At 44.8% G+C, this 12,289-nt stretch overlaps 1 protein-coding gene across 1 annotated transcript in view; it reads right to left on the reverse strand.

Annotated features, from left to right (window-relative positions):
- ERC1 (ELKS/RAB6-interacting/CAST family member 1) overlaps positions 1-11,540 on the reverse strand; it is a 503,932-nt gene extending 492,392 nt beyond the window's left edge. Inside the window, 1 exon segment of the mRNA XM_030214918.1 lies at positions 11,466-11,540. The gene's annotated coding sequence lies outside the window, so the exon portion shown is untranslated.
- Positions 11,541-12,289: the final 749 nt, after the last annotated feature.

Genomic DNA, 12,289 nt, shown 5'->3' on the forward strand with positions numbered 1-12,289 from the left:
GTGATGGTAAATATCTCGCTAAGCGGTTCGCCAATATCTTTGCTAGATATTTTAACTCTGCATTCAACAGAGAAATTGGCCTGTATGAGTCAGGTCGATCTGCTGGCTTACCTGGCTTTGGCAGCACACTAATCTGTGCTCTATTTAAGTGCGCCGGCAGCTGCCCCTGTCGTATGGCCACATTAAACACCTCTGTAAGGACCGGGCTGATTTCAATATTAAGCATTTTATAGAATTCATTCCTCATGCCATCCGGCCCCGGCGCTTTCCCTAACTTACTCCATTTAATCACTAGCTCTACCTCCTCGACAGCTATTGGTGCATTCAACACTTCTACCTCCTCTTCAGATACTTGTGGCAGATCCATGCTGCTGAGATAAGCCTCGCTAGGCCGTACTAGGTCCTCCTGCTGCGTATATAAGTTGCTGAAAAAATCTCCCAATATTCCCACTATGCCTGTATCACTATGCACCCGTTCTCCTGTATCAGCCCTCATTGTAAGTATTTTTTTAACCCCCAGCTTTCTATTGGCCATCCTCGCCAGGAATCTCCCACTTTTATTAGCGAATCTATACAGCTGATATTTGTAATATATATTCGCTTTCTGCATCCTCTCCTGCAATAGTTCATTTAAGGCTTGCTGCGCCTCCAGCAACTGTTTTCTAATTCTCGGATTATGATCCTGGCTATACCTCTTCCTTAAAGCTATCACCCGCCTTTCCAATTGAAGCACCTCTCTGTTCCGAGCCCTCCTCCGGAAGGCGAGATAAGAGATGGTTTCCCCCCGCAGAACCGTTTTTGCCGTCTCCCAAAAAAGAACTGGATCCTCCCTATGCTGGTCGTTATTAATACTATAGTCTCTCCATTTCTCTACCAAATAAAGTATATATTGGTTATCCCTATATAAATGAGCTGGGAAACGCCATGTCCCCATTGCCCCCTTCTCCTCTTCTATCCGAACTCGCAGTCTTACCCAAGCATGATCTGAGACCATTATTGGACCTATCTGAATTTCCTCCACTTTGGTCAGTAACTCTCGCGTAGTCAGTATATAATCTATTCTGGACAGTGTATTATGAGCTCTGGAGAGGTGTGTATAGTCCTTTTCTATCGGATGCAAAGTTCTCCATACATCCACCAACTCCAAAGTGTCACTCAACCTAACAAGGCCCCTCTCCTTCCTGGCCAATTCCTTCCCTGTTGGTTTAGATCTATCCCACACTGGATCCATGACATCGTTCATATCCCCTCCCACCACCATTGGTATATCTCCCATCTCTAGAATTTTCCTAGTAAGTTGTGCAAAAAATTGTTTATCATAATTGTTGGGAGCATAAATATTACAGAGTAGAAGTGGTTGTCTTTCCACTATCACTGAGGCTAGGACATACCTCCCACCAGGATCCGCTACCACCCCTTTCACCTTCACATTAAGATTTTTCCTAATTAAGATCACCACTCCTCCCTTTTTCCCCTCTGCAGGCGCATCATATAGTTCACCCACCCACCAAGTTTTCAGCTTCATATGCTCTTCCCTCGTGAGATGTGTTTCTTGCAAAAATGCTATAGACACCTTATTGTCATTCAACGCCTTTAAGATTTTTTTGTCTCTTAACTGGGGAGTGTATACCCCCTACATTCCATGTCATTATCTGTATTGAAGTCATGTCACTCCTCTCGCAGTACTTAGGCTTTCCACCAACTGACTTCTAGTCTGCTTTGTATACCAAGAGAGTGTCCCAGCCCCCACCCTCTCAGCCTGTCGCTCCCCATTCCGCACTTTCCCTCGGACTCCCCACATCTTCATACTCAAAGTTCTTACTGTAACACAACATGCAAACAGAACCTCCCTCCCCCCCCGCCTCCCATACCACCCTCCCCCCTCCCAACCCTCCCCACCCCTCCCCCTCCCCCTCCCCCCTCTTATCCCCTTTCTCATTCCCCTTATGCCTCTAGGCACGACTTCCTGTTTTACCAAGGCTAGGGTGCCTATCTTATCATTGATGACCACTACCTGTCACTCTGTCCTCTGCAACAGTATGATCACCAAGACTCTACTTTGTGTGTGAAGTCCACTGTAGGAGACCAAGTTCATCAGGGGCCAGCTGGATTATATCCATGTCTCTCGCCTCTTAGAACCTTCACTGTCTATGTTCCAAAGTTGAAATTCTCCTCTTCTGACAAAAGCTGTCACCAGTAAGTGGTTAAACACCCACCACTAATGCGTGATTAGTATGCTGCTTCTCTCAAGTTGAAGAATCTCCATAGCCGCTTTCTTTACTCTACATGTCTTTGCTTCCACTTGTAACTGGGAAGACTTCAAATGTATTTATACTCCTTCCCCAGCAGCCATAAAGTACCCAAAGCAAGACTCCCTCGCACTTCAGGCAACCTCTCCGCTCTTTGATTGTTCAGCTGCCCCTGCACCAGCGAAGCACCCAAATCTTGCTTTCTTTTCCACTGCAACTTTAACTTTTATAACTTTTATAACAACAAACTTAGCGAACTTTGCCCATACCAGCCATCTGATCACCATGGGAGCCTGCCACTCACCATAGGCCCACTTCGTGCTCTCATTCGCCATGTCCCTTGGCCAGCATCGTGTCCACATATGTAGTCGCCTCCTCTACCTTTTCAAAAAACACCGCTTTCCCATTGTCGAGCAGTTTAAGTTTCGCTGGGTACAAAAGACTAAATCGGTACTTTAACCCAAAGAGTTTAGAACATAGTGGCGCGAAGCTTTTCCTCGCCGCTGACACTGTGGTGGAGTAATCCTGGAAACATAAACTTTTGTTCCCTTTATATTCCAAATGTTTACCTGCACGCAGCTCTTGCAAGATGAGTGACTTGTGTGCATAATTAAGGATTCGGCAGATTACTACTCTCGGTCTTCCCATATCATCTCTCCTCTGGCCAAGCCTATGTGCCCGTTCTATGCGCAGTGTGGTCTCCAGCTCCTCATTTCCCAGCGCTTCTGGCAGCCATTTTTCAAGAAAATTGCAGAGGGACCGCTCAGGCAGCAGTTCTGGCAGCCCCACGAGGCGGAGGTTGTTCCTCCTGGACCGATTTTCCAAATCTTCCATCTTCCCCTCCACCGCCGTAAGGCGCGCCTGTAATCGTGGCTGCTCTTCCTCCACTTTGCGAATGTCATCCTCTGCCTGCCCTACTCGCTGCTGTACCGCCTGTAGCTCATTAAACAACTTGGTATGCTGCTCAGTCATTCCGTCCAGTTTTTCTAGAATCAATTGCAGCTTGACCCCCACCGCTTGCTCAACTGCCGCCCTCACCTCTTCTGAGAGTTCTGCTGCCCATGGCGAGCTTGGTGATGGCGACGGTGGCGCGGCCCTATCCGCCATTTTGTGATCCGCGGCGCGGGTCTTGTCTTTGGACTCCTTACGAGCTTGCTTGGATGCCATCCGCCGCGTCTCCTTCTCCCCCCGCTTAAGATGATGCCGAACACTTTCTCTCTCTGTCTTTGCACTCCGTGACAGGTTTAAGGTTTTACGAGCGCTGATTTTTGAAGGCACCCCGGAGCAGCTCCGTTCTGCGTCTTCACTGCTCCATGCCTCCACCGGAAGTCTATTTTTTGAGTTTATGTACTTATAATAAAACTTTTCCCTGTACTAGAGAGGTTTTCAGTTCCTGGCAGCAAGTGATTGATAACTTGCTATAGGCTCAAGGATTTGAAATAGTTTTGTGCTATAGGAGATCTAATAGTCTCGCCACTATTGGGTGTCTGGTGCCTCCAGGGTCTCTCCTCTTTATTGTGTAATGTCACAGCAATGTCTGGTTCCTTTCTACTTGTGATGATTCTTGTGGAGCATCATTTATTTTAGAATATGTCATTTTGCCTCCCTGATGTCTATTACTATTTAGGATTCTGCCAGGTACTTGTGACCTGGATTGACCACTGCTGGAAGCAGGATACTGAGCTAGATGGACCATTTCTCTGACCTAATATGCTGTTCTTATGTTCAATCTCTTCAAGACACTTATAGTAGCAAGAATAATAGAGGTGTTGCTCCAGCATATGATTCATTTTCTCCAACTACCCATTGGACCGAGGGTGATAAGCTGAAAACAAATGAACTTCTCTGCCAATGACCTTCCATTCTTCTAGCAATCCTCCACCCTTTCTACGTTCCCCTCCCCAACACACAAATATTTTAAATGTCTCACCCTCCCCACAGTTTCCTTCCACTCATTTTGCTTGTCCCATGCTAACACAGAAGGAGCCCTGCTGCAATTGGGTCCTGAATGACATACTGCCTCTTTCTTGGCCATAGCTCCACGAGTCTTAGACCACCACCTGACTTAAGAAACTTCTGAACTTCTTTTTTCTTCCTTACATCATATACACCTGTCTGCACATGTGCAAAGAGATGTGTACAGATCGGCCATATTATTACTTGGATAATAATGAACAGATTGTTTTGATTTCCCCAGTGTCATTCTGCCATTTTCTGGTGAGCGCCTTTTACTTTGAAGTAGAGATTGTGCTGGTTTTATCTGCCCCGGTGACATACTCAATTGGCTCCTGATTGTGTATGGTGAAAACTATTGAATACATCATTTAGCTATTTTGGTGATGAAAATCACAGTATAGCCCCTGACGCAGCCCCTTTGGGTGAAACACGGCCTGTGTCAGGCACTCTATTAGACTGAATTTCTTCAATAAAGAATTTGTTTGGATTTACCACTGATCTTCTTTGTTTGTTTCCACATGCCAGAAAAGCAGTGCAGTTTTTTTCTTTTTAATAAAATAAACCCAGCCTGTATACACAGTTGATTCTTTTTTTCGTTATGTGCATCACTTTGCACTTGTCAACATTAAATTTTACTAGCCATTTAGATTCCCAGTTCTCCACGTTCACAGGATTAACCCTCCAAATTATTCAGTCTGCTTGTATTTAATTATTGAATAATTTTCTATGATATGTAATATATAAAACACTGGCCACAGGACAGATGCACTTTCATCTCTACACCCATGAGAAAAACTGAACTTTGAGCACTTCTGCTCAGAGCAATAATTAAAAGGCAAAATTTGTTCCTACCTAATTTCTTTTCCTTGAGTCCTGCTAGACAAATGGGTAATACTCCCAACCGCAATAAAACAAAGTAGAGGAGCTGCTACTCTTGGTGTCTCCTCTACTTTGTTTTATTGACTTTGTTCTCCCACAGAAGTGGTTTCCTGTTCTCCTTGCTTCATACTTCCAACTAGCAGATGGAGGAAGAGAACGTTTACTTTGTAGTGATGTCATCACCACTGTAAGGACTGGAGAAGTCCTGGAAATTGACAACGTATTTTTATCAAAGCTTCTGGTGAAACTACAGCCATTTTAAACACACAAAACAGAGAAACAACAAACCAGTCACTCCACTGGTTCAGGGCACATCCTCAAGCTCTGCCAAAATTCTAAAAATAGATATTATTTCCCCAATCTAAGACGATGACGGAATTTCTTGGACTTATCTAGAAGGACTCAAGAAAAGGAAATTAGCAGGTAAGAACAGATATCACATTGCTTATCCTCATGCTAGAATATCGGTCCAGACAAGTAGGACGTACCCGAGCTCTACTGCCCCAGATGGAAGATGAAAGCACCAATGAGAATCACCCTCCCAAAGGAACAATCTTCCTTCACCCGAACATCTCGTTTGTTTCGTTTCACCAAAGGGAAGTCGTGCCAAACGAATCTCATTGAATTCTTTGACTGGGTGACGGGAGAATTAAATCAAGGACGGGCTATGGACGTCATCTACTTAGATTTCAGCAAGGCTTTTGACACGGTTCCCCACAGGAGGCTCTTGAATAAACTAGAAGGGCTGAAGATAGGACCCGAAGTGGTAAACTGGATTAGGAACTGGTTGACGGGCAGACGCCAGAGGGTGGTGGTAAATGGAGTTCGCTCGGAGGAGGGAAAGGTGAGTAGTGGAGTGCCTCAGGGATCGGTGCTGGGGCCCATTCTGTTCAATATATTTGTGAGTGACATTGCCGAAGAGTTACAAGGTAAAGTTTGCCTTTTTGCGGATGACACCAAGATTTGCAACAGAGTGGACACCCCGGAGGGAGTGGAAAACATGAAAAAAGATCTGAAGAAGCTGGAAAAATGGTCTAACGTTTGGCAATTAAAATTCAATGCGAAGAAATGCAAAGTGATGCACTTAGGGAGTAGAAATCCAAGGGAGGCGTATGTGTTAGGTGGGGAGAGCCTGATAGACACGGACGGGGAGAGGGATCTTGGGGTGATAGTATCTGAGGACCTGAAGGCGATGAAACAGTGCGACAAGGCGGTGGCCGTAGCGAGAAGGTTGCTAGGCTGTATAGAGAGAGGTGTGACCAGCAGAAAAAAGGAGGTTTTAATGCCCCTGTATAAGACGTTGGTGAGGCCCCACCTGGAGTATTGTGTTCAGTTTTGGAGGCCGTACCTTGCGAAGGATGTTAAAAAAATGGAAGCGGTGCAAAGAAAAGCTACGAGGATGGTATGGGAGTTGCGTTCCAAGACGTATGAAGAGAGGCTTGCTGACCTGAACATGTATACTCTGGAGGAAAGGAGGAACAGGGATGATATGATACAGACGTTCAAATATTTGAAAGGTATTAATCCGCAAACGAATCTTTTCCGGAGATGGGAAGGCGGTAGAACGAGAGGACATGAAATGAGATTGAAGGGGGGCAGACTCAGGAAAGATGTCAGGAAGTATTTCTTCACGGAGAGGGTGGTGAACGCTTGGAATGCCCTCCCGCGGGAGGTGGTGGAGATGAAAACGGTAACGGAATTCAAGCATGCGTGGGATAGGCATAAAGGAATCCTGTGCAGAAGGAATGGATCCACAGAAGCTTAACTGAAATTGGGTGGCAGGGGGAAGAGGGGTTGGTGGTTGAGAGGCTAGGATGGGGGAGGGCAGACTTTTTATACGGGGTCTGTGCCGGAGCCGGTGATGGGAGGAGGGACTGGTGGTTGGGAGATGGGAAATACTGCTGCACAGATTTATACGGCTGTGCCCTGGAAAAGACAGGTACAAATCAGGGTAAGGTATACACATATGAGTTTATCGTGGGCAGACTAGATGGACCGTGCAGGTCTTTTTCTGCCGTCATCTACTATGTTACTATGTTACTGCTTAACTAAAGAATACAGGGATGACCAATACGTCACCCCACAAACATCTACTAAATAAATTGCCTTAGCCTCTGCCCAGGATATGCCAGAGCCATTCTGGAATACACTCTAAGCCTGAATTGGGCCTCCTTATGGTGTCAAAGATAAGCTAACATAACTGCTTCTATAATTCAACAAAATAATGACTTGGAGGTGCTTCCTCTTTCCATAGACCACGGTGAAAGACAAAAAGATGATCTGATTTATCAAATGAGTTAGTTACCTCCAAGTAGCAAAGCAAGACGGTACAGACATTCAAGGCATGACGAATTTGTGACTATCAGGGTGAATGTAAATAGATCTCATACATAATCACTGTGGAAATCTTGATAACAAGGCTGGGTTGTGGACCCCTGGTCTAACAGCTACATCACCCTGTGAGAAGCTGACCTGGCTTCCTCCTCTGTATCAGCTTAGATCAGCCAATTGGTCATCGATATACTCTGATCTTCTCTCTATGCAAAAATGCAGCAAATTCTACCAACATCTTTGAAAAGGTCTTGGGCTCTATAATCAAACCAAAAGGCCTGAATTGAAAGTGTTCACTGAGGACACCAAACTGGAGAAACCTTTGGTAACTGGGATATGCAGCTATGTTTCAAAAAGGTTGAGGAATGGATGAAAATTTACCTTCCTCAAGTGCTACAATCACAGACCACAAGGTCTCCATGTGGAACCCGAGCCCCCAAAGAACAGCATCAATCCCTTTGAGATCTGAGATTGGGTGAAATGTCCATCCCTTCTTGGGAGCTACAAAGTAGGTTAAGTAGCAGTCCTGTCCCCACTCTTCTGCTGGAATCAGTACAATGGTTTTGAGCAGGAACAAGTGCCCTCCTTTTAAGCTCAGACTCACAGGGAAAACCATAAAGGGTTTGGAGGGGTTTTGCAATTAAAGTATAACCCTGCCAGACTACTTTGAGTACACACTGCTGATCCAAGGTAACCCAAGATCACTAAAAAAAAAAAAAAAACAGGCAGATGTGATCTCCCACCTGCTGCACCTTGAACTGAGCCTGCTGGCACTCTGAGGATCTTTGCTATCAGTGGCCAAAGGTCCATCACAATCTCTGGACTTGTGGATAAATCCAAAAAGGGCTGGCTCTTCTTAAACTACCCTGATGAATATGCTGAGGGAGATGCCAACTACCTCCCTGACAAGAAGCAATGCCATTCCTTAAATTGCAACTTCTTTACAGAACTTCAATGAAAAAAAGGCACAATCCCCAGCCACCTCTGAGGTCTCACATCACTGTCCTTGGCGAGAACCATGTGAAGCTAGTCAGAAGAGGAGCTTACTAAGCTGTGAACTACAGGCAGAATCTTCTGACCAGTTTCAAAACCAGAGCCATTCATACACTTCCACCATATGCAAGGTAATCAATAGAAATAAAACAAAATAAAACATGGAAAAGAAAATGATACCTTTTTTATTGGACATAACTTAATACATTTCTTGATTAGCTTTCGAAGGTTGCCCTTCTTCGTCAGATCGGAAATAAGCAAATGTTGGTAGATGACAGTATATATAAGTGAAACATCAAAGCATTCCAGTGACAGTCTAACAGGATGGGGGAGTGGATAGGTGAGAGACAGGAAGAGTCAGGTTGATGAGGGTCAGAGAGATATGAATGGAGACAGGATGGTGACAAAGCAGTACAATTTTATGGTTTATAATGGGCTAGAAAACCCAGATCTTTGTTAAGTCCTGTCTGGTGGGTGTCAAAATATTTAAGCATTCTGACTTCAAAGGTCTTACGTTCCTGTATTGTTTTAAAGTTCCCTTTTAGGATTCTTACCATGAAATCACTGGTACAGTGTTCTGGTTTTGTAAAGTGCTGCCCCACAGGCGTGACATCTTTATTGGTACTAGCATTTTTCATATGGTGTCTATGTAAATTAAATCTCTTCTTTAGCATCTGACTTGTTTCTCCAATATAGCATCCGTTGCATTTTTTACACTGAATGATATATACCACATTGGAAGATGAGCACATGAAAGATTCTTTAATGTTGAATATTTTTCTGTTGTGAATGACCATGGGGTCCTGTGAAATGTTTTGGCATCGTTTGCAGCTGGATATATTGCAAGGATGTGTGCCATTCTTTTTTTTTTTTTTTTTGAGTCTGTGTGGCTGTCGGAAGGCCAGCACTGGTGGGGATGGGAATATCTCTTTCAGTAATTCATCCTTTCTGTTAAAAGGATACAGTCAGGATTTCAAGGTATCTGTCTCTTGAAATCCTGACTGCATCCTTTAAACAGAAAGGCTACAACCCCAAAATAATCTCCAAGAATACTGCCTCCTCCCTCAAAACACCCAGAGAAAATCTGCTACAGTACAAGGGGGAAAAAAGCCACAGAGAGAATCCCCCTTATAGTGACATACAACCCAGAGCTGGAAAAATTAATTAAAATCATAGAAGATCTGCAGCCTCTACTCCAAACACAAGCTAATTAGAAGTTCCCAACACAGACTCAAAAAGAAAAGAATGGCACACATCCTTGCAATATATCCAGCTGCAAACTATGCCAAAACATTTCAGGCCACCACGGTCATTCACAAAGGAAAAATATTCAACATTAAGGAATCTTTCATGTGCTCATCTTCCAATGTGGTATATATCATTGTGTAAAAAATGCAACGAAGGATGCTACATTGGAGAAACAAGTCAGATGCTAAAGAAGAGATTTAATTTACATAGACACCATATGAAAAATGCTAGTACCAATAAAGATGGCACGCCTGTGGGGCAAGCACTTTACAAAACCAGAACACTGTACCAGTGCTTTCATGGTAAGAATCCTAAATGGGAACTTTAAAACAATACAGGAATGTAAGACCTTTGAAGTCAGAATGCTTAAATATTTTGACACCCACCAGACAGGACTAAAGATCTGGGTTTTCTAGCCCATTGTAAACCATAAAATTGTACTGCTTTGTCACCATCCTGTCTCCATTCATATCTCTCTGTCCCTCAACCACCCGACTCTTCCTGTCTCTCACCTATTCACCCCCATCCTGTTAGACTGTCACTGGAATGCTTTGATGTTTCACTTATATATACTGTCATCTACCAACATTTGCTTATTTCCGATCTGACGAAGAAGGGCAACCTTCGAAAGCTAATCAAGAAATATATTAAGTTATGTCCAATAAAAAAGGTACCATTTTCTTTTCCATGTTTTATTTTGTTTTATTTCTATTGATTACCTTTAAAAGTGGACTAACACGGCTACCACACCTCTCTACCATATGCAAGGAGGCTGCCACCAGGTAAAATTAGGAAGCCAACTAAAAGGAGAAGTGGGAGAATTCATCTCCCTCTCCTTGAGGAAAAGTCTCCACAGAGAGGAGACCTCCCCCCACTCCAAGCCAGTCTTCCTGCAGGGCAAAGGGGAATAGGGCCTGAAGCCCCCTCCCACATGATGCCTCAAAACCCTGAGCGGCTTGATACCTCTTGGCACTGCAGGAGACTCCAAGGCACTCCCCCACCACTTGCAGCTCTGAATTGTATCTTAAAACTGTCCCAGATTCTGGAGAGAGGTCAGAGCCTTTTGCATTCATCCTGCAAACTCCTGAACCAGCTATTGACCCAAGAGAGGAGGGAATCCCTTGTTCCATGCTGCCTCCACACTCATCTTCACGGGAGCCCCTTCCTCCAAGGCGAAACTCCCCACTAAGGCTCATCACATGGAAGACACACTTAACAGCTAATAAAACAGCAACAGTTCTCATCAGCTGGAAAACTGCAAGAGTCGCATCCACTGCAGTTCTGACCCTCTCCAGCATTCTGGCATCCACCTTAGCCGCTGACTGCTCCAGAGATACAACTAAATAAATCTGTGCTGCCGAGGCTGCAACTGCCTCTGCCAAATGGGCAAGCCAGCTGCCTGACGCCAACAGAAAACTTCGCTTAACCTCCCACAGCTGCCAGGGCTTCCCTCCGTTAGCTCTGTCTGTACAGACTTTCCCTGTCAAAAAGGCTGCTTCAGTGATTCCAAAAGGTACTCATCTACCTCTTAAAAAAATAAGAGCAACAGAGGCAAGAAAAGGACGCCTGCCTCCCATCAGCAGGGATCCCCACAAATGCTATCCAATTAGTCGATTCGTTTTGCAAAGAAATCGGGAGTCCCGATTCAGAGTCTCCACCTCCTTCCCACCCGCTGTCACCCAAGCCGCTGCCGCTTCCCTCCCTCCCGCTGTCACCCAAGCCGCTGCCGCAGCTGCTGCTTCCTTCCCGCTGTCACCCAAACCGCTGCAGCTGCTGAGGAAAGCAGCAGCAAGAAGAAGATAAACTTACCACAGCAGGGCCCAAGGAGCTATCTCTATTGGCACAGACAAGGAGGGTCTCACTATTAGCGAAGCCAGGCTGCAGGCTTTGCCCCGGAACAGGAACTGAACTCAGAGGGCGGGACCGGCACCTGCGCCGCCAAGTAAGCCACCAATAGACTGATTGAAGGGGTTGGATGAAAAAAACGGGACTAAGGCATCCGAGGCGGTTTGATCACCAAGGAGGTTTAGCTGCTAGGTCTTTATTATTGGTAGTATTTTTGTGTAATTTCACTTATTTTCAAACATGTCAGCTTGTGCAGCATACGGATGTACACAGACGAAGCATAATAACGGAATACGTTTCTATAGGTAAATTAGTAAATTGTTTTATATATTGTAATCAGTGTGTCATTTGGAGGAGCTGGTTATAGGACGCCCTTGAGCTGTTATATTTCTGCAGAGATTTTTTTTTTTCTCTCCTGGTAAAACTGATATCATGTTATGGGAATCAGGTGCTCAACAGTCAGAGTTGGGACGGTGTAAAAGCCAGATCTGCGGGATCCAAATGTTGGCGATCGAATCCGGGAAGATCCTGAGGATCCCGCTGTATCCGGCGATCGAATCCGGGAAGATCCTGAGGATCCCGCTGTATCCGGTTTTTACACCGTCCCGTCAGAGTTTCTATTTACTTTTTTTTGTCTAAGTTTCTTTATTCAAAGATTGTGCAAAATACAAAGGAAAATCAAGAAACAGCACAACAGAACAACAAACTGAGAGCCTTGACATTGTGATGCACATTACATATAAAATATAAGGGGGTTGTTTACTAAAGCTTAGCTGGAGTTATCTGGA

Source organism: Microcaecilia unicolor, chromosome 9, assembly GCF_901765095.1.
Source record: "Microcaecilia unicolor chromosome 9, aMicUni1.1, whole genome shotgun sequence".
Classification (NCBI taxonomy): domain Eukaryota; kingdom Metazoa; phylum Chordata; class Amphibia; order Gymnophiona; family Siphonopidae; genus Microcaecilia; species Microcaecilia unicolor.